This window comes from Candoia aspera, chromosome 3 (assembly GCF_035149785.1).
Source record: "Candoia aspera isolate rCanAsp1 chromosome 3, rCanAsp1.hap2, whole genome shotgun sequence".
NCBI classification, from domain to species: Eukaryota; Metazoa; Chordata; class Lepidosauria; order Squamata; family Boidae; genus Candoia; species Candoia aspera.
Window position 1 is genome coordinate 45542745 of NC_086155.1, and position 27710 is coordinate 45570454.

A 27710-nucleotide genomic window follows, 5' to 3' on the forward strand; every position below is an offset into this window, starting at 1 on the left:
CCCTTTGAAAATAAAAATTTAAATTGTAAAGGATAGATACATATGAAACACAGAAATTCCCTTTATTATATACTTTTTATCCAGCATGATTAATAGATGTACTGCTGAAAGCAATTAAGCATTTCCTAACTAATGTGGAAGCTATTCAGGAAGGGCACATCATGCTACAGGGAGCTAACACTGAATTCCATTCTATCAGAAGCTCTATTAGCATGTCAAGTTGTTTAGATGAACTATTTGCTTGGACTGATCATCCTAAAGCAGTCAATCTCTCAGTCTATTTGCAAAAAAAAAAAAAGTCAAGATTCCTATCAATGTCTTTTTCACAAAACCTTTGCATATGTAACCAACCATCTCCTATGGGCAGCTGTTGTTCCCTTGAGTACAAGGCTCTCCATCTGCTATAATGTGGAAGTGCCTCCTACAGTAATCCCTGTGTTATACCTATCCATCATATCATCTGTCCAAATCAAAAGGTCAGAAGAAGATAAGATTCAGAAAGTTACAAGTCAAACAAAAAGAGTTTAATTCATGTGCCTTTTAAAAAGAAAAAAAATGTTATCTGAAGACTTGTTAACTTTGTGTGCTTGCCCATTGTAATGGGATGTAGGAATAACCTTGAGGAGCCACAACAAAGGAGGAAGGAGGAAGAGCCACAACAAAGACAATGGTCAGATAAAAGAAATTTGAGTCCAAGGCAGAAATATAATTTGAGAAAGTGTCTAGACTTGACCCTCTCTAGTTCTCTTGAAGATAAAGGGAGGGAGGGGGAAGGTGCCTTCAGAATTCTAAGATTCTGCTACCGTAACCTTGTAAGAAAAGTAGTATTAGCATTAATAACTTTGGTTTCCTAGTCTAGTCTACTTTGAACAGCTGACACCAATTGTATGACTGATTTGGATGGCAGACAGATGTTACTTTGGTTTAGCCTGCTCTTTCTACATGCTGAGACTGTTTTAAACAAGAAAGCCATAATGGGGTCCTAAATTGCCTAGTGCAAAAATAACCTATCCCTTTTCTTGAAGCTTCTGATGTTAACAGAAGTGCTTTGCTTAGGAATTACTCTTCTGATTATATGGAAGATATCTGATAAAAAAATCATGATACTTATTAATGGATGTGGTATATCAATTTCTTTATTATTTCAGCATATGATAAAGTTTTATATAAATAACTGTATTTATTTTATATAAGATTTTACATCCTGCCTTTTAAGTGCTCATCTACCATTCAAGACTGCTAGCAAGAATGAAGCCCAATACTAAAAAAAACAGTCTTCAAAATTAATCTGTGTGTATGTGCATGATTATGTGAGTGAGAAACACAGAGGGATAACAAAGATAGAAGCAACAGAGAAAACAGACATTGGATAAAGCCTATTCATCTACTGAAACCCACCATAGGGTCACCATGAGTTGTAAACGAGTTGATGGCAACAAACAACAACAATCTACTGAAACAAATGCTTCCTAAATAAATTTTCTTGCCATGTAGCAAAGTATCATAACAGACGATGCTAAGTTTAAATCCTACAATTCAGGTGGGATCACAGAAGAGACCTTTTCTTGTATTATTAAATGACCTCCATTGTACTGACATATACAGAAACATCTGTCAGATCATATGATGCAGGTGAGCTGTTATGGGATGTAGCAACTTTAAAGGTGCCCTGGACCTAAACTATTTATAGAAGTTAACAAATACGACAATTTTTTGAGCATTAGTAAATTACACACTCTATGTAAGTAACAAAATACATGCAAGAACAAAATACAGTAGATACACTTTAGAATTTTCTTTATTACATTTCTACTTGTACTTCTGGTTGTCTTTATTAAGTTTCATTAATTGTTTTAAACACTGGAAAGTTATAAAAGTATAGTCAGAATCAGAGCCACTTATCTAAACAGACATATAATCTAATATTATATATTAAAAAGTCCAAATGTTCAAGGACTTGATACAGGAGGCAACATTAAGGTTACTAAATCTAGGCTGCAAGAATCAGGACAATTGCTAGATGTTTATATTTTTCTGTATTTTTGGTGTCATCTAGTGGTCACCTAGATTTTTGTGGATCAGATTTGGTGGCCCTAGTCAATAAGTTACAAGCCTTTTCATTTAACACTGGATTTCCCACAGAAATACCATACATGGTCCAATGTTCTCATGATTCCTACCTGAAAAGTTCTTAAAAGAAATATCCCAAGAGCCAGAGGTAATATTTCCCAGCCTTAGCAACAATACAACACAACAGTTCCTATCCGAAATTCAGCAGACTCTGTTCTAGTCAATGTGCCTTTCATCCAGTCCTCAAGAATGCTGTCATCTAAGGATGGAAAGTCAGAAGATGGAGAAGCATAAGAATGCTTGGCTATGCTGAGGAATAGCTGAATCAGGCAAGGCATCTCAGGAGTAACTTGCTGAAGGAAACCAAAATTGATCAAAGGAAAAACCCGGGCACAGCAAAACTGCTGGAATAGCATTCATCCATGAAGCTTTCTGTGATTCCCAGGTTGACAGACTCTAGCAACAAGAACATTGCTGCCATTTGACTTTAGCTCATCTCATAACTTCTTATTTTTTGTACTCCTTCAGACACTGTTCGCTTAAAATCACAGAGTTGGATTTAACACATCCTAGAGAGATGCTATCTAGCCTTCACTTAAACACAAATGAAGGCAATATTGTTTTTATATTATTCAGTAGTCTTATGAATATTTGCTAGACCTTCTCAAGAAGTTATTCTCCTTCCATTGCTTTATTGCTATTATGGGTAAATTTTAATACAAAAAGACAACATTATACTTTCCCCATAGCAGTATAAAAGCAGGACAGAACAAGAAAAAGGATACATTACTAGCAAGCTCAATCTTTTAGAATTCAGAAATGCTACAAACAATAAAGAGGTGTGTTCAAAAGGAAGCATGGTGTAATGGCTACAGTATATTAGCTAGTCTGTAAAGATCATAAATAGATTTTTAGAGTATGAGATGCATGGGTACAACATGAAAATGTCTTTGCTATTGAACACAGTTGAGTATTTCCTAAGCTCTAGGTCTAAAACACCACCTGCTCACTTGCTTTGATACAGTGGGTGGATGAATAAGCTTAGGCTCTTATATTCTTCCACCAATGAATAAAAGAAGAAATGTGAATTTTAATCATCTGAAAAAGGAAAAAGAGGTACGTATCAATAATATAAAGCATCCCTTGAGCTGATCTTTCTAACTGGTGGCTACACAGAACATGTAGTTTTCTGTATTCAGCAATACAGAAGTGGTTTGCCACTGCCTTCTTTCTGTCCATGCATGTGATACTAAAGCTAGGAAAAAAAGCTATCAGAAACTTCTGGAATACTGTAAAGATTGCAGCTTGGTTTGCTGGAACACTATTCAAAGAACATCTGCAGTTCATGGCCAAGAACTAAATAGGCAATGGGAAAGAATTTTTCAAGTTAGTCCCTGGAAACTCACTTTAAAACTGCTACCTCTGCATTTCTTTTTTGCCTCGTAGGCAGACACAGGCCTTCACTCACAATGCTTTTAAAATGCTGCAGTTTTGATGACTGGTGAATAAAGAAAAGATTCTACCCACAGCATGAACACCAAATTCCAAATGTTCATCCATAATATCCCTTAACCCAGCATTGAATGCAAATCAAGGGAGATGTACCGCACAGGAAGAACACTGTATGCATGAGGTTGTCATCATTTGCAGAAACAGCTTTTATCATCTTCCTTGAAGGCAGCAGCATCTGTTGTTTTAAAATGAGCTGATTACTAATCTATACAGTCACTTAGTAATAGATACTGGAAAGACAAGCTTTCTCCCTCCTGATAAATTTCTATTTGGATCTCACCTGTTTGCCAGAATTCCTTTCTCAGGGAAGGTACATAGATTGTGTCTGTAGATTTTCCACCTATTCATTTACAAATCAGTATCCAACAACATGGGCAAGGTGTATACTGTATACCGATAGAAATACAGCTTGCCATTTTGTGAAATATACAGAAGCAAAGTAGCTACATTTTTTTTAAAATGGTGCTTTCTGCAAAATAGCAAAATAATTTTCACTAATACTATAAAAATATAATAAAAGTCATATTCCAGACTATGGGTTCAGAAACTTAATTAGCTCATGTTTCTGTTAAAAACACTGGATTTTAAAGTATATACAATCTCAAAATATAATCCAATTACAGTAAATAAGTGGCCCACTGAATATAGTAGGTATTTCAAGTAAAATATGTATAGATTTGCCCTGTCCAGTTATTCTTTGTTGCATTCTGGACAAATTATAATTGTAAAGTCTTCAATGTCATTGCAGGCTTCATTTCTTTTCCCCTAGTTTCATGCATGCAACAGATTTACATGCTTCCATTTTCATTTAGTGGGTCCATGCCACCAAGAACAAGATAATTATTTAACTGTTGATTATGTAAATAAACTAGTAAAAATAGATATATTTTTTCTTCCATTAGACATACTTGAGATTTTCAAGGCAATTTACTCATTTGCGGCATTTAAAATATAGACAGGCATGATGTTCTTGAAAAATAGGACTACTTTTTAATCTGGGACTGAGCAAGGGGTAAAAAGGAACTATGCTTACAACATCTAAGAGGAACAGAACTTAGGATAAGAGCGAAGTGAAATACTTTGAATTTTTCCACCGCTTGCACTTGATCAGGCTGGTAAGATGGAGAGGTCATAAAAAGTTGATTGGAATTGTTTAATTCATACAGAAAGGAAAAATAGACCTTCAAAGTTCTTTGATGAGGGAGAAGTGTTCAACAGTCCTCACCCACAACATTTCCCCACTTGTCCAATAGCAGGCTATTTCTAAAAATTCCAACTTTCTCCAAGCAAGTACTAAAAGAACTGATATCCAAGAGTCTACAAATTACATTGTAGACATTGCACATTGTAAATTTGTCAGATTACCTACTGAACAGAATCTTTATGTCTTTAGAGTTTTGTAGAAGGAAAGATTTAGCAGGATATTAGAGTTGGAAGATACTGTATATGCTTAGTTAGTTGAAAACAAAACAAATCCAAACCCATCCTTTGATCATACCCCTTTCCTATTTAAATTCTGACTCACTGCCAGCTTCATTTTAATAAGGATTTCAGAATTGATATAATGGTCCTTCCTTTCAAATCTGATGCTTCTGTATTTTATTTGCTTTTATCCTTAGCCATCCTTCCAAACTAAACTCTTGGAGATGCTGAGCACATGGATCTTTTGCCAACATAGGCAGACAAAGCACCATCCATGAAAGGATGCACATTCAATTGTCCAGGGTAGGGGAGGAGGGAAAAGGAGAGACATCAGCCAGACTTGAAAATCTGTGAACTAATTCAGCATCTCAGGAGTACTGTGGCTGTTGGTCTGCAACAAACCCTGCAGCCAAGGACACCAAGTGATGGCATAGGACAGACTCTAATAAAGGGTTGAAAAACAACAAAGCTAGAAAATACACTTACTGTACTGCTAAATAAACGTCTTGAACATTTTCAGCTGCATTCAAACTCTGTGCCCTAGCCAGGTCATCACAAAGCACTGACACAGAAGTCACATGAATTAGGTGGGTGTCCTATGACTGTTAAGGACTGCATTCATCCATCACACTAAGTCTTAAGGCAAGTTATTAGGTTTTGGCTTAGTCTGGTCTATGGTCCTGGCCACCTTGGTTTACAGTTTAAATTTGTGTTAAGCCAATCAGTTATAGTTTGTTATATGGAAGAGAAAATGAAGATGGAAGGTATCCATCTAACAGAAACACCCCCAGGATATATGCTTTTGCTTTCTCTCAGCTTGCAAAATAAAGACGTCACTGAACCAAACTGCTATAGTATTAATTATAAATAATTATTAGGAAATTAAAGATGTTTTGTTATTAAAAAATGAGAAAAATTCAGCTTAGACAGCCTTGTGCTACAACTCAAGGTTTCTTGCTGTAACTGTGTTTGTGTGTGTGTATCTGTATCTATATCTATATCTATATCTATATCTATATCTATATCTATTTAATATGCTATTTTCATTCCCTCCATTCCTTTTCTAGGTATTTATTTAATAAATTTACAGTTTATATGTGTAGATGTACAAAGGCTTCTATTTGAGTTAATATTTTTTCTATAATAATTATTTTAAATTCTTACTGGATCACATATTAACTTAGGGTATGTAATAAAATATCTAGCCATATGGTTGCTGGGATTTTGCTAATGAAATCCTTTACTAAGTTCACATATGGTTGGAATCATTTCAGTACCTGGGACATTCAACCTTACTGATCAGGTTAATATGGACAGCACATCCCGTTATGATTTTATTATATTGTAAAAAAATTTGCTTGCTATCGGATTATCTTTGGGCATGTCTACTATAATTTTAGGTAACTTTCACTAGTCCATTTTTTCCCCCTGCATTCTGGTGACACACTGATTTCAGTTCATTTTGGCTGGGATCTGATATCATTTTATAAACTTTTTTATTTTACAGTTTTCAAGGACTAGAGGGACTTGGTGGCATCCGTGCCTGAGGTGTGTATCAAAATTGCAACATTGGGACATTAATCATTGGATTAATTTGCACCAATTACTTTCAGCTAGATCAGATTGTAAAGGGTATCTGGCAAAAGTTCTTACAGGGAGTCCTCAGCTTACAACCATTCAGCGACTGAAGTTACAGCGGTGTTGAACTAAGGGACTTACAACTGTTCCCCAAAGTTATGGCCATTGCAGCACCCTGTGGTCATGTGAGCAAAATTCAGGTGCTTGGCAGCCTGCCTGCACTTATGACTGGAGGGGTGCTTCAACTCCCCCATCTCTACCCTTTTGGCCCCCTGCACTGTGTGGCCCCTGCCACCCTAGCCGACCTTTCCCATCTTCTCGCTCCTGCTGCTGACCAAGCATGCTGACCTGGCCCTTTGTGAGGCAGCTGTTGGCTGCATGAGGCTTTCTTCCCAAGGTCACACACAGCGGTTTCCTCGCGAAACCTGGGGAAGATGACCTCATGTGGACAGCAGCTGCCTTGCGAAGGGCCAGGGCAGGCATGCCTCATCAGCAGCAGAAGCAAGAAGATGGCGAGGTCAGCTGGGGCAGTGGAACGCAGAGTGGCAGAGGCCTTAGAGTACAGGGTGGCAAGGGCAACTGTGGCTGGGACTGGGCTGGGGCAGCTGAGGCTTCCAGGGGTGGCTGCAGCTTTACACTGTGGCTCAGGGGCTTCTTGCAGCCCCAGAGCCATAGTGTGCCAAGAAGCTCCTGAGCCACGTGTGGCAAGCAGCCCCAGAGCCATGCAGAGTGCAGGGCGGCCAAAACGGCAATGATGGGGAAGGAGATAGGCAGGTGGAGGGAGCTGAAGAGGAGACAGTCCTTTACCTTACTGAGACTTGGGGCTAGGAGGGACCAAGCCTGGAATGGCTTGGATTGGGGTGGGTTATTGGCTAACGACTGACTTGTAGAATTCAGTTAATGATGGCAACAGAGAGTGCCAGGATTGCTGTCGCTAAGTGATGTGGTCACGTGATGTCATGCTTTATGACTGCATCACTTAGCAATGGAAATTCCAGTCTCAATTACCGTTGTAAGTTGAGGACTACCTGTATTACAAATGTAGTGAACTTGTCTAGTACTTGAGGGAGGATTTTTTGCAGATCCTGGCATCTGAATCAATGTAACATTTTTTTTTCTCCTGTTTAATTTGGTAAGAAAAAGAATATGGGTTTCAAAATCTTCAAATAAAGAGAGATAGTCTACCTTAACTTCAGCAAAGGATCATTACCTTGTCGTGGTGCTGGAGCTTGAGCACCTCAATGATACCATGAGCTAAATCGTGAAGGGCCACCCAAGACGGGAAGGTCATGACAGAGAGGTCAGACTAAATGCGATCCCTGGGGAAGGTAATGGCAACCCACCCCAGTATACTTGCCGTGAAGACTAAATGGATCAGTACAACCAGAGATATGTCAGTATACCATCGGAAGATGAGACCCCCAGGTCGGAAGATGGTCAAAATGCTACTGGGGAGGAACAGAGGATGAGTTCAACTAGCCCCAGACGTGATGACGCAGCTAGCTCAAAGCTGAAAGGACGGCTAGCGGCCAACAGTGCTGGTGGTGAACGGCGAATGCGATGTTCTAAGGATCAACACACCATTGGAACCTGGAATGTAAGATCTATGAGCCAGGGCAAATTGGATGTGGTTATTGGTGAGATGTCAAGATTAAAGATAGACATTTTGGGCGTCAGCGAACTGAAATGGACTGGAATGGGCCACTTCACATCAAATGACCACCAGATCTACTACTGTGGAAAAGAGGACCACAGAAGAAACGGAGTGGCCTTCATAATTAATAGTAAAGTGGCTAAAGCAGTGCTTGGATACAATCCAAAAAACGACAGAATGATCTCAATTCAAATTCAGGGCAAGCCATCTAACATCACAGTGATCCAAATATATGCCCCAACCACAGATGCTGAAGAAGCTGAAGTAGAGCAGTTCTATGAGGATCTGCAGCACCTACTGGACAACACGCCTAAAAGAGATGTTATTTTCATCACAGGAGACTGGAATGCTAAGGTGGGCAGTCAGATGACATCTGGAATTACAGGTAAGCATGGCCTGGGAGAACAAAACGAAGCAGGACATAGGCTGATAGAATTTTGCCAAGACAACTCACTCTGCATAACAAACACTCTCTTCCAACAACCTAAGAGACGGCTTTATACATGGACTTCACCAGATGGACAACACCGAAATCAGATTGACTACATCCTTTGCAGCCAAAGGTGGCAGACATCTATACAGTCGGTAAAAACAAGACCTGGAGCGGACTGTAGTTTCGATCACGAACTTCTTCTTGCACAATTTAGGATCAGACTAAAGAGATTAGGGAAGACCCACAGATCAGCTAGATATGAACTCACTAATATTCCTAAGGAATATGCAGTGGAGGTGAAGAATCGATTTAAGGGACTGGACTTAGTAGATAGGGTCCCGGAAGAACTATGGACAGAAGTTCGCAACATTGTTCAGGAGGCGGCAACAAAATATATCCCAAAGAAAGAGAAAACCAAGAAGGCAAAATGGCTGTCTGCTGAGACACTAGAAGTAGCCCAAGAAAGAAGGAAAGCAAAAGGCAACAGTGATAGGGGGAGATATGCCCAATTAAATGCAAAATTCCAGAGGTTAGCCAGAAGAGATAAGGAAGCATTTTTAAACAAGCAGTGCGTGGAAGTGGAAGAAGACAATAGAATAGGAAGGACAAGAGACCTCTTCCAGAAAATTAGAAACATTGGAGGTAAATTCCAGGCAAAAATGGGTATGATCAAGAACAAAGATGGCAAGGACCTAACAGAAGAAGAAGAGATCAAGAAGAGGTGGCAAGAATATACAGAAGACCTGTATAGGAAGGATAACAATATCGGGGATAGCTTTGACGGTGTGGTCAGTGAGCTAGAGCCAGACATCCTGAAAAGTGAGGTTGAATGGGCCTTAAGAAGCATTGCTAATAACAAGGCAGCAGGAGATGACGGCATCCCAGCTGAACTGTTCAAAATCTTGCAAGATGATGCTGTCAAGGTAATGCATGCTATATGCCAGCAAATTTGGAAAACACAAGAATGGCCATCAGACTGGAAAAAATCAACTTATATGCCCATACCAAAAAGGGAAACAGTAAAGAATGTTCAAACTATCGAACAGTGGCACTCATTTCACATGCCAGTAAGGTAATGCTCAAGATCCTGCAAGGTAGACTTCAGCAATTCATGGAGCGAGAATTGCCAGATGTACAAGCTGGGTTTAGAAAAGGCAGAGGAACTAGGGACCAAATTGCCAATATCCGATGGATAATGGAAAAAGCCAGGGAGTTTCAGAAAAACATCTATTTCTGTTTTATTGACTATGTGTGGACCATAACAAATTGTGGCAAGTTCTTAGCGGTATGGGGATACCAAGTCGTCTTGTCCGCCTCCTAAAGGATCTGTATAAAGACCAAGTAGCAACGGTAAGAACGTACCACGGAACAACAGACTGGTTTCAGATTGGGAAAGGAGTACGGCAGGGCTGTATACTCTCACCCTACCTATTCAACTTGTACGCAGAACACATCATGCAACATGCTGGGCTTGAGGAATCCAAGGCTGGAGTTAAAATCGCTAGAAGAAACATTAACAATCTCAGATATGCAGATGATACCACTTTGATGGCTGAAAGCGAAGAGGAACTGAGGAGCCTTATGATGAAGGTGAAAGAAGAAAGTGCAAAAGCTGGCTTGCAGCTAAACCTCAAAAAAACCAAGATTATGGCAACCAGCTTGATTGATAACTGGAAAATAGAGGGAGAAAATGTAGAAGCAGTGAAAGACTTTGTATTTCTAGGTGCGAAGATTACTGCAGATGCTGACTGCAGGCAGGAAATCAGAAGACGCTTAATCCTTGGGAGAAGAGCAATGACAAATCTTGATAAAATAGTTAAGAGCAGAGACATCACACTGACAACAAAGGTCCGCATAGTTAAAGCAATGGTGTTCCCCGTAGTAACATATGGCTGCGAGAGCTGGACCATAAGGAAGGCTGAGAGAAGGAAGATCGATGCTTTGGAACTGTGGTGTTGGAGGAAAATTCTGAGAGTGCCTTGGACTGCAAGAAGATCAAACCAGTCCATCCTCCAGGAAATAAAGCCAGACTGCTCACTTGAGGGAATGATATTAAAGGCAAAACTGAAGTACTTTGGCCACATCATGAGAAGACAGGACACCCTGGAGAAGATGCTGATGCTAGGGAGAGTGGAGGGCAAAAGGAAGAGGGGCCGACCAAGGGCCAGGTGGATGGATGATATTCTAGAGGTGACGGACTTGTCCCTGGGGGAGCTGGGGGTGTTGACGACCGACAGGAAGCTCTGGCGTGGGCTGGCCCATGAAGTCACGAAGAATCGGAAGCAACTAAACGAACAAACAACAAACAAATCTACCTTAAATGGTAATTTTTTCTCCCTTTCTCTCTCTCCTAACTGACTGTGCTGCAGTAATGTTCACACTCCAGGCCTGAATTAGTGATTGCTCAGTGATGCTAACTTTGGGCTGTTACTTTTAATCAGGTTAAAGCGCTGGACTTTGATAAAACTATAATAGTATAAAATTTGCTGCCCCACAGGGCAGCATTCTACCACAGGCATGATACTGGCAAATGGTATTGTTCTTATTTACTGTTACTTATTTATTTTCTTATTTACTGGGCATGCTAAGGACAGGCATTGGTGCATTGTCCCAACTTTGTTTCCTCTCTCTCTCACCAAAATCACAAACCAGCCAGGAAAGCATCCATGAATCTCTCTTTTAAATGTGGACTGGGACTAGGAGAGGAGACACATTTTGGCAGATAGCTAGACTGGTGAGTGTAGCCATCTGCCAAAACTTGCTGTCTTTTGGCACAAATGTTTGTGTGGGTGTTTTCAAAAGAGCCTGATTATCAGCTGATATCACACACAGACAAAAAAGTAAGGAATTAAAGTTTCTCAAAAGAAGCAAAAATGACTAGGTATCACAGCATACTTCTGTATAATCTATTTTATAGAAAAGAGAGTTTGTTATGTTAGGAAAAACATAAAAGTAAGTTGAATACAATGGAAATGGGGTTCTAAGAAGTGTGTACGGTAACACTGAGAAAGTAAAAAATGAATGGGTGCTGAATGAATACAGACTGAATACAAAAGGGAGTAAACACTGCAAAAAAAACCCTTGAGGTAATTTAATCATATAGAGAAGATGAATGAAACTCAAATCATTTAATGAACATAAGGCTGAAGAATAAATGGTTCAAGAAGACAAGAGGATTATAGCTAGGCTGAATGGATGGATTCTTTAAAATGAGAGAGGTGAGAAGTGTAAAGAACAAAAGGCAATGTAAGAAGTGGCATATGGACAAGGTGGGAACAAGGATGGTTTGCAAGCACAGAAAGGTATGGAAAGGAGTAGTGTAAACCAGATTTAGCTATATTTCCTTTTTTTTTATCCTTATGAAATAATTTCTGGATTACTAGTTTTTTACTTCTTTTTCCCACTTTGCATAACTTTACTTATACCAAAAGGGAGCAGCATGACAACTATACATGTCTGGGTGAGTATGTATGTATTTATGTATGATTTTTTTCTTCACACGCACACAGAGAAACAGCTCAGGAAAACAAATCTGAGGAACAGTGAAGTAGATGGAAAATACAGCATCTCTCCTCCTACAGCAGCCGCTGCTGCTCCATGGTCCAACTTACGTGAACAGAAGAGCTATGTCATGTGAGGAGGGGTCATTAAAATCACTCTGGTAACAACATGACTCAGTACAGCAAAAGCCAGGCAATTGATTTAGTGATAAGCTTCAGAATATAACCCACTTGAATTCACATTCCTGTCCCTGTCTCTGCCCTCCCCCGATAACATGAAGCTCAAGTTTATAAAGCAGGCATGCGTCAAGCTACATATATAGAATTGCTTATTAAATAGCATGAGGTCCTTCTTCTTTTCCATTTCAGATAATCAAGGTATAAGTAGTAAGCTTACATAGGAATGCGGTCACCATATAAACACATAACAGCATTCAAAATCAACCTCCAAACACCCACTGAAATTACATCGTTTTAAAAGCTTTGCAGAATATAGTGAGAAGGGTGCCAGGTATATCTCCATGGCCAAGGTGTTCTGTAGCATGTGGGCTATCTCAAAGAAGGACTGCCTTTAGTTCCATGCCCCCATGATTCCTTACAGGAAGGGGACCTAACTCTCTCCTCCATGAATGTATGCACAGGCCAGATGTTACTTGGAGGAGACAGGGACTATATAAGATACCATTATATCAATCCATTGTATCTTTATTGTTCAAAACCAGGACCTTGTATTGGATTCAGAAATGTATTAGCAACCAGTGCAGTAACCAGAGAATTGGTCTTATATCATTTTAGTAGCTCTTAACTGCTCAAGTCCTGGCTACCACATTTTCTATCAGTTACAGTTTCTGGATAATTTTCAGAGGCACTCTCATGTAGGCCACAATATAATAGTTTAACCATGTGGTGATGAGAGGATGAATCACTGTTGCTGGGATACTGTGATCCCTCAGACCATGGTCTCCATCTGCTGATCCAGCAGAACCTGTGAGTCCAAGAGAACCCTCCAAATTGCAGAACCCACTTCCAAAGCTATCAACAGGACCATCATAAAGCATGATGCTTCAGTCTTGTTGGCATTTAATCTGATCTTGTTCCTACCCATTCACAACCTTGTGCACCAACATATAGAGAATGTCTTACCTGAATACTATGGTTCCAGATATTGATTTAAATGCTTCTGTCTTAGTCCTGATTTAATACTGAACAGCCTATAGAACAAGAGAAAATAAATCAAGAAAAAGAATTAATGGACTGCTCATAAAACTGCTCAACTTTAGAACAAACTTTTTGAAACTGAATGCAAGGAAGACTCCAGAGGTTTTAACTATTATATTTTTAATACTTCATATTTCTTGCTTTAACCGTCAGACACTTTTGAGCCCCATTTTTTAGAAAGTATAAAGTACTAGATTCTTTCTAGACATTCAGTGTGGAAGAAAAGAACAGATATCCACCACTTTATTTGAGAAGAGGGGGATATTTGCCCAATTCCATTTTAATATTATTTTCTGACATGACTGGATTTCCAAAATATTAATAGGAGAAGAACATATTTATCTTTAGACACTGCAGCCCATTCTGAAAATAATGACTGGGCTTTTTTTTTGCTTATTTGCCAGTTTCCCTATATTTGTCATTTTCAATCACTCCACCCCCCAACCCCCTTAAGTAAGATAGATGGTTACATAGCAGATAGTTCCAATTATCACTCAAACTGGTTTGATGAAAATGGCATGATCTGCCTCCCTCTTCTCTGGAGTTATTTTTGCTCTTATGGTTTTCTTTTAAGTCACATTATTTAACATGGAAGTTACCCAATAAAGATGTGAATGGACAAACCAGCCTAGAAAAGGGTCCAAAGTGAGACCCAATATATTCACACCCAGAATTGCATGTGCTATTGTACTCTGGAACAGCTGAATATTCCAGGTGGTCTTCCGGGGGAGCCCCAGGAAGAGTGCATCGCAGTAGTCCAGTTGGAAAGTGAGTGCCCATGAGCAGGGCCTCTCTGTCCAGGAATGGGTACAACTGGCACTCAAAATTTGTTCAAAAGTCCCCCTAGCCACAACCATGACCTATTCCTCAAGCAGGAGCTTTGAGTCCAGGGAGACTTCCAAACTGTACACCAACTCTGTCCAGGGAAGAAGAAGAAGAAGGAGGAGGAGGAGGAGGAGGAGGAGGAGGAGGAGGAGGAGGAGGAGGAGGAAGTTGTTAAACTTGTATGCCACCTGACTCTCAGCAACTCTGGGCAGCTCACAACAATCAACAAAGAAATTACTATAAAATCATTTTTTAAAAAAAGATAAAGATAAAAGTGCAACTGTAATGGTATGTGAGAAAGACCCTGAGAGACAGGGCAAGGAGATGCTGCGTACGGAACAGTCAGATAAGAGGGGACATAGCCCACAGCTGCATAATGGACAGAGAAAGAGGCTCAGAAAGGACCTTCCCTAACTTCTCAAACTGTAAAAGAGATGGCAGAAGATTTGTACTTTCAGACTTGCAAGATTCTGTTTATGTAGCCTTACAATAAAGTAGAATTAGCTTATCTGGTTGTGTTTTCTGTCTGGTCCACCTGGGAAGGCTGACAGTGACAGACCAGATGGAATGAAGCAAAGGGTCTCACTCTCCCCTGCCAAAGGCCTGGATGAAGAGCCAGGTCTTCATGGCTCTTCTAAAGAATAGCAGAGTGGGGGCCAACCAGATCTCGGTGACATTCTACCCTGTCAACAGTTAAAGATGACAGATCTCCAGATCCAGGACCCAAAGCCACTCCATCTTGCTAGGATTGAATCACAGATGGTTCTTCTCACAGCTTCTAGGCTTTGGGCAAGCACCTGAACAGCATCAGTTGCCTGGCCTGGGATGGAGATATACAGCTGAGTATCAACAGCATACTGATGATGACGCACCCCATGCTGATGAATTACCTCACCCAGCTGCTTCATGTAGATGTTAAATAGTAGTGGCAAGAAAACAATGTCCTGAGACACCCCACATTAAACTGACCTAGGGCTAGATCTCTCCCCTTACCAACACTAAAAAGGGAAGATTGCAGGCTGGATGAAAGATTGCAAACTGTCCAATAGGGCTGGATCCAAGGATGGACTACCACCTCTTTCAAGGCAAGTGAAACCTCACCCTCCTGTAGAGAGGCATTAACCACTGCTTGGACCCAACCCCATGTCATCTCCTAGGAAGCCTTTATCAGTCAGGAGCAGCATGGGTCCAGAACACAAGTGGCAGAACTCATAGCACCAAGGGCCCTGTCTACCTCCTTAGGTCTAACCTACTGGAACTCTTCCCAGATAACTGAGCAACATTGTGTCTCTGTCACTTCCATAGGACTTGCCTAACCAGAGTCCAACTCAGAGCAGATCCAAACAACTTTATCTGACAGATGCCTAGAATAGTCCTCACAGCAGCCCTGGAGGGTCTCCCTATAACAACAAGATGCCTGGTCACTCAAAACAGGGCTGCTAGCCATCTGAGGACATAAGAGAAGGGAGCTTGTTTCTGCTCTTATCACCACAAGATAAGTCCTAATAAATCCTCTCACTCTTTGTCTTCCTCCAGTGGTGCTCTGGGGATCCTTTCATCTGAATCTGTCATGAATTATTCAAATGACCTTCTCATTCTGTGATTGTACTTCTTTTCCCCAACCACTTCTTAAAATCACTTCTTAACTCAAAGGTGAAACTGGGTTTTTCTAAGCATCAGCTGCGTATTTATGGAAGACTGGTTTAGAAATTTCCAGTAAGTTTTGCTTGTATAAGAGCCTTTGTGCAGCTACGTGCTGTGCACCAGTTACGTCCCTTCCTGGACTGGGAGGCCCTTTGAACAGTCACTCATACCCTTGTTATCTCTCATATAGACTATTGCAATGCGCTCTACATGGGGCTACCCTTGAAAAGTATCCGGAAGCTCCAGCTGGTCCAGAATGCAGTTGCGCGAGCTGTTTTTGGTGCCCCCAGAAGGGCACATGTAACACCGCTGCTGTGTGAGCTGCATTGGGTACCAGTTTGCTTCCGGGTCCAATTCAAGGTGTTGGTTATTACCTTTAAAGCCCTACATGGCATGGGACCAGGTTACCTGAGGGACCGCCTCTTCCCCATTACATCAACCCATCCCACCTGATCGTGCAGAGAGGGCATGCTACGGACCCCATCTGTAAGAGAATTTCACCTGGCGGTGTCCAGGAAGCGGGCCTTCTCCACAGTAGCTCCCGCCCTGTGGAACATGCTGCCCCGGAGGTGAGATTGGCCCCATCGCTCCTGGCCTTTCAGCGGAGTTTGAAGACCTGGTTCTGCCGCCTCGCTTGGGGTGGAGAGGGGAATAGATCTACATGGGGATGGTCGCTATAGACCACTCCTCCCACACTTGGACTGTTTTAGATTTTTCACCACTTGGATTCTTTATTTTTACCTCTATTCATATTATTTATTATTGTATTTTACTCTCTGTATTTATGGTTATGGTTTTAATTGATTGTTGTAAACTACCCAGAGTCCCCTGACGGGAGGAGATGGGCGGGGATAAATTAGATAAATAAATAAATAAAATATTGAATTTCATCAATTTTGTCAATTTTCAAATGACATAGACAGATTGTGTAAACTGCCAAATTTACAAAGGTGTTCAAGCTCAAAACATTTCCAAAATAGTGGGAACAGCCTCATAATTTTTCCATGTGGCTGGAACAATACATTCTGAACTCAAAACAGCTCTTACCAACTTGAAATGTTTTGTACCCACCTGCTGTAATCATAAGAAGACAGAGATAGGGCTACAGCTAGTGGTTATAACTAGGCAAATGCAGGAGCCTTCAGATTCTACACTAAAATGTCAGAAAGAGGCTTCTAACAGTGGAAGGAAAAAACCGAAAATGGAACCTTCCTCACCATCCTCTGGAAGAGAAATGTTTGGGAAAAAAGAAGTCAGGAGGAGATAGAAAGATACAAGCGTCTCCTTGTCTGCCCTTCTGTCCTCCTGATGCCACCAGAAAGGTACTGGAGCTTAGAGAGCTTCTGGGTCACAGTCCTTTGTTATGGGGACAAGATTGCTTTGCCAGCCTCCTAACAGCATTCTTTATTCAGAATCAGAAAGCAACCATTCTTCCTCATTGCCAAAGAACAGATTTTTTTTTAAAAAAAAAATGCAGTTCCTATCTGGCTTTGGGAAGTTGCATCTTTTCTGGTTATTTATTTGCATCCTGGGAACACAGAAAATGTTTTCAGCACGCTATCACATCTGATTTTTGAAATCCATCTAATCAGTCTAATTACTATTAATTAGTACAAGCATTTGGCATTTGTTTAATGAAGAACATAGAAATGGTTTTTCCCCCCAGTGTGATCGAAAGAGTACTGCGCTAAAAAAAATGTACCTTGCCATATTGTATAAATACAGGGGTCATTTTCTGAATGAATCTCTGGCCCACTGTTCTCAATATATAAAATCTGATAATTGACAGTGTTTCAGGGAAAGTTCAGAAAACCAATGAACAATATTGCATTTCTTACTTTGCCACACAAATGTCAAATGTCTCTAGCAAGCTTTACAGCGAACTTTCAGAAAGTTGAGTCAAAACCTTGCAATTTTAATAATTAAGCTTAGATTCTGCCATTTAAACCTCGACCTGTATCCTTTCTGCTAAAAGAACATGTGGAAGCAAGGCTGTTCTTGGGCTTAGGTAGCATCGTGATAACCAATGTTTGGGAGAAATTCTGAGATGTGGAAAAATGTGAAGAGAGTAGCAAAGGCAACCTGGTTGACTAGATGGAGGTGGTACCAGTTGAAAACAATAGATAAATGAGTCACTGAATAATTTTCCTAGTGTGATAGCCAAAACTATGCCACCCACAGTTCCAAAGGAAATATTTGAACATTTGTTTAAAGGAGAAGAATTTAAAGGGAAAGGGGGAAAATCTTTAAAGAAAAACAATTTTAAATCTTTAAAAAATAATAATTGAAGGAAGGAAAGAGAAAATATCTCAACAGCCCATGAACCATAGACCAGGAAATGCTACTGAGTTGGGAACTGCAGAAACACAGAAATAAAAAAAGGGGAATGGAGTTTCCTAGAAGAGAACTAATTAACTACAGGGCAACTTCAACAAGACAACTTCATACTGCAATGTTTTATAAAAGGCCACAATAAAACCTCAACAGTAACATAATCACTGACTGTGTTTATATACCATACTAAGCCATGGTTTTAACCAGACTCTGTTGACTGAGCCATAAGGTCTCCATTCAGACATCACACTAAGCCAATAAGAAGCAAATCACATTATGGCTCAATCCAACCCGAACAAGCAGCTTCCAGCTGAATGTTAGGAAAAATTTCCTAAGAGCAACTGAGAGTAGATCCAATTACCCACTGAGGTGGTAGCCTCTCTACTAGGTGAGTTCAAAGAGAGGCTAGACAGCCATTTGTCATGGATGCTTTAATTTGAATTTCTGTGTGAGGCAGTGAGGCAGGCAGCAAAATCAATGGTGAAGGAAAAACTAGTTAATGTAGAGTTGGAAGTGGTTGTTTCCATTCAACAAAGATTTTAACAATCTGCTTCATGAGAAAGCATTCAAAGGTAGCAATTAGGGATAGCTGCTTTAGGGACAGTACACCTGAGAGGATTCTCTTCTTTATAGCTACAGGCCTACAAAAGTGGTATAAGGAGGGCTCCCAAAGATGACTTAAATATTCAAAGTAGTATATATAGAAAGAAAATTAGAGAAAACCTAGTTGGTATCCAAAATGCATATTCATACTGAAAGTGTCTTAGGGTTTGGGGTATTTCTTAATTGAAAGATTTTTTTTTTTTTCTTCCTAGCATTTTTTCCCGCAGGTGCAAGGTCCACTTTTTTTCAGATCAACATTCAGTTGATCTGTTGGTTGCGACAGGAAATAACCAACCGGCTTGTAGCCTGAGTCTGACATCGTGCGCTGAGAGAGAGTGACTGGCCCAAGGTCACCCAGCCGGCTTTCAGGCCTAAGGCAGGACTAGAACTCTCAGTCTCCTGGTTTCTAGCCTGTTGCCTTAACCACTAGACCAAACTGGGTCTCAAATTGAAAGATACAGCAGCTCTATTTAAGATTAGAATATATGGGAAGGCAAATTACCCCTTTAGCTCTCTGCAAGCTACTGTTTCTTCCTAGTATTGGTGTGGGGGATTCAATGCTATCCCACATATGGGTAAAGATTTTACAAACATCTTGGAGTGAACTTTCCTACTTCTCAGAACAAAATGAATTGTTACAAGATCTGATGCCACTCAGCTTACTACCACATGTGGTGAAGTAAGGATGTCAATTTACCATGGGCATCCCGGTTCCCTCAATGTATGGGGGGCATATAAATGTGGTCATTGCCATAGGCCTTGACTGGTTTGTCACTGACAGAGACATTGTATACATGCCTGTGGTGTCCATACATTTTTTGGTATCTTTTCATTTTGAGGCTTTCTCCTCTCTAAGCACCTGAGGGGAGTACAGAATGGAAAGGCCACTGCAGGACTATCTCCCTTCTCCATCACACACAATCCCCGTCTATAACTAGTGGCATGTTGTCTAGCATGCCAAGGTTTCCTGTAAATGTGCCCAGAAATGCAAGCTTCCAAGTGGCATACTTGAGGAAGAGAGAGATGGGGAGGGAGGTGAGATCTGACCTATTTCCATGCCAGCATGGAAACAGTTTTCTTTTGAATGACAAACCTACTTAAACATTAACCTTCCAAAATATATAGTAGTTGTCATCTTAATTAATATATTTGAAACAACTATGAAGATGAGATTTTAGTCACTGAAGACACATTCTTTTCAATTATAAAGTTATCCAATTTTATTTCTTTACAGAGTACAAGAACTTCTGATATAGATCGAAGGCATATCTAGTCTCATATTTTGATTCCAATGCTACTAATTGGGGCCTTGTGGGAAGAGCACATACGTCTCTTTAGCTTGACTGCACATCATGCTAAACTATGCTTTATTTTAAACATAGTTTGTTGAACAAGCCAGAGTGGTGTGATTTGTAGATAACACTAAGCCATAAGCAATGATTTACAGAACATAAGGGAAGGATTCACTCATCATGCTAAACCAGCGCTTCCCAACCCTGGGTAAATTACCCAAAACTAAAAGTGGTTTTTCTTTAGGTAATGACACACAAACTCATTAAAGTGACTTAAAGTGTTTTACCTACATTGGGTAAAAAGGACTTTCTGATAAGCAGCTTTGGGTAATGGAGGAAAACGTTTGGGAAGCACTGTGCTAAACCAAAGGCAGAAAACATTATGACTTAGTAGAATGTATGTACAAACTGCCTACTCCTCTTTTCTACAACAACCAGCCTTTTTTCTCACTGAACCCAATGAAGAGTTCTGAAAGCTTTTTTGGCTGGTCTTGTAGTAGTAGCAGCATTATAATGTGTGTTTTTATATTTTCAGAGTTTTTAAGACATGTAATGTTCTATTCTAAATCCGTGCTATGCATTTAATCATACCCTCCTGTCTGTGGGTGCACACTTAATGCCAGACCAGGGACTGATGAATCCATTTTAATTTTCTTACAATTTCACAACCAACAAGAGACTGAACCTTTGGCACTAGTCTTACTAGTAAAAGTTTTAAAAGGATGACAAATTAATGACCCTTCTGCTTATTTATGAACTGAGTGAATGGCTTATCGCTACAACTCCACATTCAATATACAGTATATTCTATCAGAGAATTTGGAATGCAGAGACCCCACTTTTATTAGCTACAGTACAGGAATTTTATGTTCTCTACCAATGTGCCAACAGGCCTTTAAGTAATAAATGTGATATATGGTGGAGGGAGTGAAGGAAAAAAAAATAAAAGATGCACATATTGGAATATTCTTCAGCTTTTTCAAGGATCACTTCAGAATGACAGAATTTACACATCAACTAAAACATAGTTCAACATAGCAGGTACAAACTGCAGTAATCATTAGACTTAAACAACTGTTTCTCCCCTCTCCTCTTATTGTACTGAAGGAATATCCCTTGGGTTATCTGGTGCAAGAAATGTATTCCTACTTCACAATAAGCTATTATTTGTTTTAATTATAAACAAATAATTGTTTATTTTTTGAACAAACCAGAAAAAAACTTACAGGTCGACAAAAACATTATTTATTCAGCCGATTCCTAGTTTTCCTTTTTTTAAAGCTGGCTATCTTGCACCTAATTAGAGTTGAAAAGTTGCAGTTAAGAAGCCTGAAACAAACAAGGTCTGCCAACTGCTCTAAAATAGCTTAATTCACTGATACCATTTATGGATTACCAAAAGAAAATAAACTAGGTTGTAGCTTAATATCATATGTTAAATAGCTGATTCCAGTTTCAAAGAAGCAACTATAAACCATTGATCGTAAATTTGGCTTGTTGGAAGTATCCATAGTCATTAACCATAGTTCTAGGTTGTATACCCAAACAATTGTACTTAAATTAAAGTGAAATGGAAGGTTTCTGAATTCAGTGGGTGAAAGAAGATCAACCGATGTTTTTGGACTGATGGATAAGCAGTTGGAAAAAAGTCATGGAACCATGTTTTTATATGTGATAACTGCAGCGAGATTATTGTATGTTCAAAGATGGAAAGATTTGGCAGTACCTATGATGACAAGAGGAATGGTTGGTGAAGATGACAGAATTCGCTGAAATGGCCAAACTGACTTGTTTGATCAGAGAAAAGACAATATTTACATTTATTGGTGACTGGAAACCCCACATGGACTTTTTATGTAAAAAAGAAAAAAATGAACTTATGATTTATGGTTTTGATGATTAGATAGGATACATTATAGAAAGGAAGTCACAATGTAACTTTAGAGAGAGAGAGATCAATTTATAATTGTATTTATAACTGCTGCAAAGATTGGAAACCACTTCTTTATATCTTTTTACTTTCTTTTCTATTTTTCTGCCTCTCTTTTTCTTTCTGCACCTTTAGTTCTTTCATTTTTCATTTTTTCTCTTTTCTTTTTCAGTCTATTTTTGTTTGCATTAGTCTCATTATTGTGTTTAAAATTTTCAATAAAAACTTATATATATATATATATAAAACGCATGCTGTTTTTACTGCTTATAATACTTTGAATATAAACAATTGTTGACTTTCATCACACAAATAAATTGAATGAACAGTTAAGCACACTTTTTACATCTTACTGCCTATTTGCAATGGGATTGAAAAAATATATTTACAATTTTTTTAGCCATGCTTTCTGTAGGCTGTTGGTAGGAAGCATTCAGCATGGACTACCACCCCATTTACTCTTCTGACTTTAGGACAACAAAAACAGGAAACAATGGCATGTTACAAGTCCCATTGTTTTTGTTACACTTGAAATGTTTCAGGGCTTTCCTTTGTCAGAGCACCCAAACATTCCAAAGGAAAGTTTTGAGTGTGGGTGTTTTGTTTTTCTATGTCTATTCTCACCTGTGAGTTTCTATTTGACCCAGCTGATTTTTTAAAATGCCCCTTTCATGGACAGTTAACAGCTGGGAGGTACTTTCAGGAAATCCAGATCAAGAGCTCATCTTGCATATGGGAACCACAGCAGTGTTTTCCTCAAAATAAAAGTGGTATTTTGAAAGCATGCTTTTCAAAACATTTTAAAAGCATCGAGCGGCTCTACCATGTATTAAGAACAACAATGCTTCTCCTTTGGAAATTGTTAATAGGCATTAAGTGACCATATCCAGCTGTTTAGACACAATGACCTATCACTCTGGTATATAAAGGAGTGGGAGACAAATTCTTTAGCTGTTCATAAACAGTATTGGAAACTCAACTGGAATGTTAATTTTTCTTATTTGCATAACATTTTCATACTTTGATGAAGACTGAACATGTTTATTTTTTGGCTAAAATAAATTACTAAAGAGAAGTATGTGATTCCAAGCTTTTGTATCAAGTTGTCAAGTTTGATGCCAAATAGTTGCAATACTCCCTCATTCTCAAATATGCATAAAATTCTAATAATATTTGCAAACAAGAGTACGGAAGGCAAGACTGAAAAGCCAAGGAACAATCTGTGTATTCATAACACAACTTTTCATTGCTTTGCCTTTTTGTTTTCAGATGCTTGGGTTATTTTAAACCTTGGTTTCAAATTCTCTCCCAGCTTGATCATCTTTCTGATTTTTATTTGAAAATAATTGTCACTGGAACCCACGAAGTGATTTATTTTCTACTAAGTGTCTACAGATAATTGCAATCTTAGTTTATGGATTATTTCACAAATAATAATACAACTAAATCCCAGGTTTACAAGTGTGCTCAGAACTCTACTATATATTTTGTAAAATAAGGCTTTAGCTGAGAATTAGTTTGAATTGTGATGATAATAGGAAGAAATAATCTGCCTAGGAAACCCGGGATAGCAAAAAAATCTTGAGTACAATGCCAATTTTCCAAGGATGACCCTCTCATCCTAAATCAGCAGTAAAAGAAGAAAAGCCTCATGAAATTGAAAAAGCTTGTAATTTGCTCTAGACTGATTCCAACTTTATTAACTTTTATCAATTTCTCTACTGCTTTTTAAGATGCATTTTCCTAAACGGAAGAAGAGTTTTCCCCTCCCAAATAATTAGCAGTGAACTGGGACAATTACAAAGTATATTTTGGGATGGGGGTTACATTTCCTTCCTGCTATCCTTTTCTGTGTGCCCGTGTATGAAAAATTAATTTTCTATTTTATTTTACAGGCAATTCATTTTTCACTTAGTCTTTCCATTAATGTTAATCTTTTTTTTGTCCTGGCTCTCATTTTTTTGGAGTGTAGTCTCTGGATAATTCACACAAACAGACATATATGAAAAAGTAAAAACTCCTTTGAGTCAAATTTAACTACTGGAGGTTTTGTGGCTACATCCATGTAGTTTTCTTGACAACAGTACAGAAATGGTTTGCCATTGTCTTCTTCCAAGATAGATAGATAGATAGATAGATAGATAGATAGATAGATAGATAGATAGATAGATAGATAGATAGATAGATAGATAGATAGATTTTATTTTCTACTTCCTAGTCTAATCTACAATAGGCATACTGTATACTACCTGGGCTGCAATAATCTAGACTACTGCCAGGTGAAGGCAGAGAATTAGAAGTTTTAATTGGAGTACTGTAGATCTCTTTTCCACCATCTAGTGATGGTCTGGAGGTTTGCAGCCTAGATAGGATATTCCCAGCCTATAGCCTTGGTATTCTCTGGAGATCTCCTGTCCAGTTACTAGAAAGCCCAACCATACTCAGCTTCCAGACCCAGAAAATGGGTCACATGCACATTTTTGATGAGATAAAGCTTTCCAGGACTGGAGTTTTTGTGTTGGCAACTCTAGTTGAAGGCAACAGATCTGGACAGTTTACAGGATTTTTTGTATTTTTCTTTTTTCTTGCCTATTCTTTCTGGGGAAAGAGATTGTTTTAAATTGAATTGAGGGTTGTATTTCTTTTGGTCAAATGCAATAGCAGCAGCAGCAGCAAACAACTAGTGTTGGCACTGGAGAATTAGGATGACATACATTTAGTTTATCAATAATCCATGTTGCATTTGTGGAAACCCACAAGCACTAGTCAATTCATGCCTAAAGAACTGTGCTGGAACAATAATTTAAAAATGAATTTTTGTATAATTGCAAGAAATGATGGTGCTTTTATAGCAAGCAGCAAGGGAGAACCAAGTTAGGGAAAGCATGCAGGGCATGGTTTTTGGAATTCTTTCTACATCCTTTAGCAGTGGCCACAGAAGTTCTCTTCAGCATAAAGAAGTAACATGTTGCATCTTTGTGTGTCTGTGTATTTCTGCTCTCCCCTTGTGTTGTGTCTGTGTTTGTGAGTACGTGTGCACCGGGAAGCACACAGCTGCATAGACTCCACTCTGGATCATGTGAACAGGCAGGGTGGAGGGGACTTAGAATGGAGGAGGTGGCAACATTCCAAGCCTCTGCCTACTATCTCTCCTTAGGAGAATTTTGGAATTCCTTTTTCCACAGCCCTTGGCCCAATCTGGTCCATTTTTGGTTTTATTCTGTTCAGGTTTTGGAAACGTACCCTTCAGAACAGACAGATATATACGGTATCTGCATTTGTTCCTCTATATGTGTACACTTCCTCCCCAGGGCCTAGTCAAAGAGTATATGCAGTTCTGCTGTTCCCACACGTTACATCTGTGTGTGGGTGCGTTTCTGCTCTCCTCGTGTGGTGCTTCTATGTGTGTGCATTTCTCCTCAGGGTCTTATCAAGATGTGTGTGGCTTCTGTCTGTCTGTCTGTATTTCAACTGTCCCCTGATGTTAAAAATGCATCTTTAAAAAGCAGTACAGAATTTGATAAAGTTAGTAACATTGGAATCAGTCTAGAGCAAATTAAAAGGTTTGTTAATTTCCTAAGTCTATAAAAATATTTGCTCTTTTTGAGGCTAAATGCCCCCAGCCATCGCACTCATTGTACAAGTGCTTCTCTAGTCCTGTGAGATGAAAGCAGCCAATTCTTTCACATTCTTTCATGTTCTGCAAAGGTGATATATCATACCCTATGAAACACTGAAATGAGGTGACCCCTCTCTTCATTGCAAGGGTACACCTCTTACCCTAGCCTTGTAAGGTAGAGCTCAGCTGAGATGATTCCTGGCCTTACCTGTCCAATTAACTACCTGCCTGAGCAGCAATTTTAACCCAAGACTCCCTGATTTAACTCCAGCACTCTCTATATCATACTGACTACATTCAAGTCACTAAGCTCTGTTTTGTTTAATCATGGTTTACTGAATAACTCACATCTCGGTTAGTTCAAACAACATGCTGAATCAATGCAAAACAAACAATATAGCAGCTTATCCTGCTATTTGAGCTCAGCATTTGATTCACTCACATGCATGGTTCTTCCATCCATTCCACCTGTAGACACCCATAACATGTGATCTGAGTATCACGCTAGTGTCAATAAATATAAGCTTCTCAGTCTGTGTCATAAGTGCTAAAAAGTGGTAGGAACAAACCAGGAATGTTTTTCTGAGCAAACTATCAATGAAAAAGCAACTCTGTCTGGCCAGGAACAAGGAAGGTAGGAAGCTGATTTCAAGTATCCAATTTTAAATGCACATGCATATTCCTTTTTGACCTGCCTTTACCTTAAACTGAGGTTGTCCTGCCTATTTAAAGCCACTTACATCCCTTTATGCCATCCTCTAAAGATCTAATATATGTACTGAAGCAGAATCTGCCACAGGAAGAAGGAGCTCAACACATCTTTGAAAGACTGTAAATAAATGCTCCTTTTGGGCATATGAAGAATGACCAATAAACAAAGTACTAACGTTAATCTTGCTTGTAACTGGATATACAGTATCTATTTATCCCAGTGGAGGAATGCTTCTTGCATTCCTACCTATCACAGTTGTACGCTAGCCATCAATTGTGATGTTGCATAGTATCCCATATACAGATCTTGACAGCTTCCAATAAAACCAGGAAAGTATCTGAAATCTTGAAGAGATGTTGCCAGTCAGTGCTGTAAGGAATGCTGAGCTACTGTAAATAAGAATCAGATGGCTTTCCTTTGTTCCTGTGTTCTAGTTCCAAATGAGGGAAGTGTTAGGTTACCTAAGGTGAGAATCTACCTATTTCACTTTTCTTTTTGCACATTGAGCTTCACTGAGAGAGAGAGTGATCCTCAGATCTGGTCAACTGGTAAACAGATAAACACAAAACCAAATACAAATAATTAATCACCTGCAAGGAGAAACGGAGAACAAGAGAGGAAGAGACAATTCACACAACAGTTCTACCAGTAATGGGTCCCTTTGGACTCTATTTGTTGCCATTCAACCCCCTAAATCAATTGGAAAAGTGAAATGCTAATCAGAAATACACATTACAATTTTTTTATTCTTCTGATACCCCCTGTGTTTGGAAACTTTTAGTCATAGACTGAACAATTATCTGAACTAATTCAACTAGAAGCAGGTAATACATTTATGCATGAATTCTGAGCAACAGTACAGTCATAGATGATGTTGCAAGACCCTACAAATTGATCATTCATAAGATCTCCTATATTACATGTTTACCACAATTTACCAGGAAGCCTTCTTAATTTAACTACAGAGTGCCTTAAAATCCCAGTACCATTATATCATTTAAAAATTTTACATGAGACTTAATAATTCTTTTATTAGACTATTATATTACCCAGAAACACATGTTTCTATTTAGTCTTGACAAATACTTTTATTGCCATTAATCAGATTATGCTTTGCCCAGCCCCCCAAACAACAACAAAAAACCCAACCACAACTTTCTGTTAAGAGCAATGCAGTCATCAGCCATTTGTTACAATCCATGGGGAGCAAGGCAGTTTTCTTGTATCCATAACAACCTGCATTGATGCACAGGAATTCCCTAGTGAAGAAAGTGATAAAAAATATTCATGAAAAATTGTGCCATTCTTGCTTCTGGCAATGTATAGGAATTACTGGGCAGGATTTCTATCCCTTCTTTCCCACT

General features: G+C 39.2%; 1 protein-coding gene across 7 annotated transcripts in view; it reads right to left on the bottom strand.

Annotated features, from left to right (window-relative positions):
* Positions 1–27710, bottom strand: part of NFASC (neurofascin) — a 199322-nt gene that overhangs the window by 128377 nt on the left and 43235 nt on the right. For all 7 annotated transcript variants that reach the window (XM_063297527.1, XM_063297528.1, XM_063297525.1 and 4 more), the window contains exon 2: positions 13313–13380. The gene's annotated coding sequence lies outside the window, so the exon portion shown is untranslated. The remainder of the gene's footprint in view (positions 1–13312; positions 13381–27710) is intronic.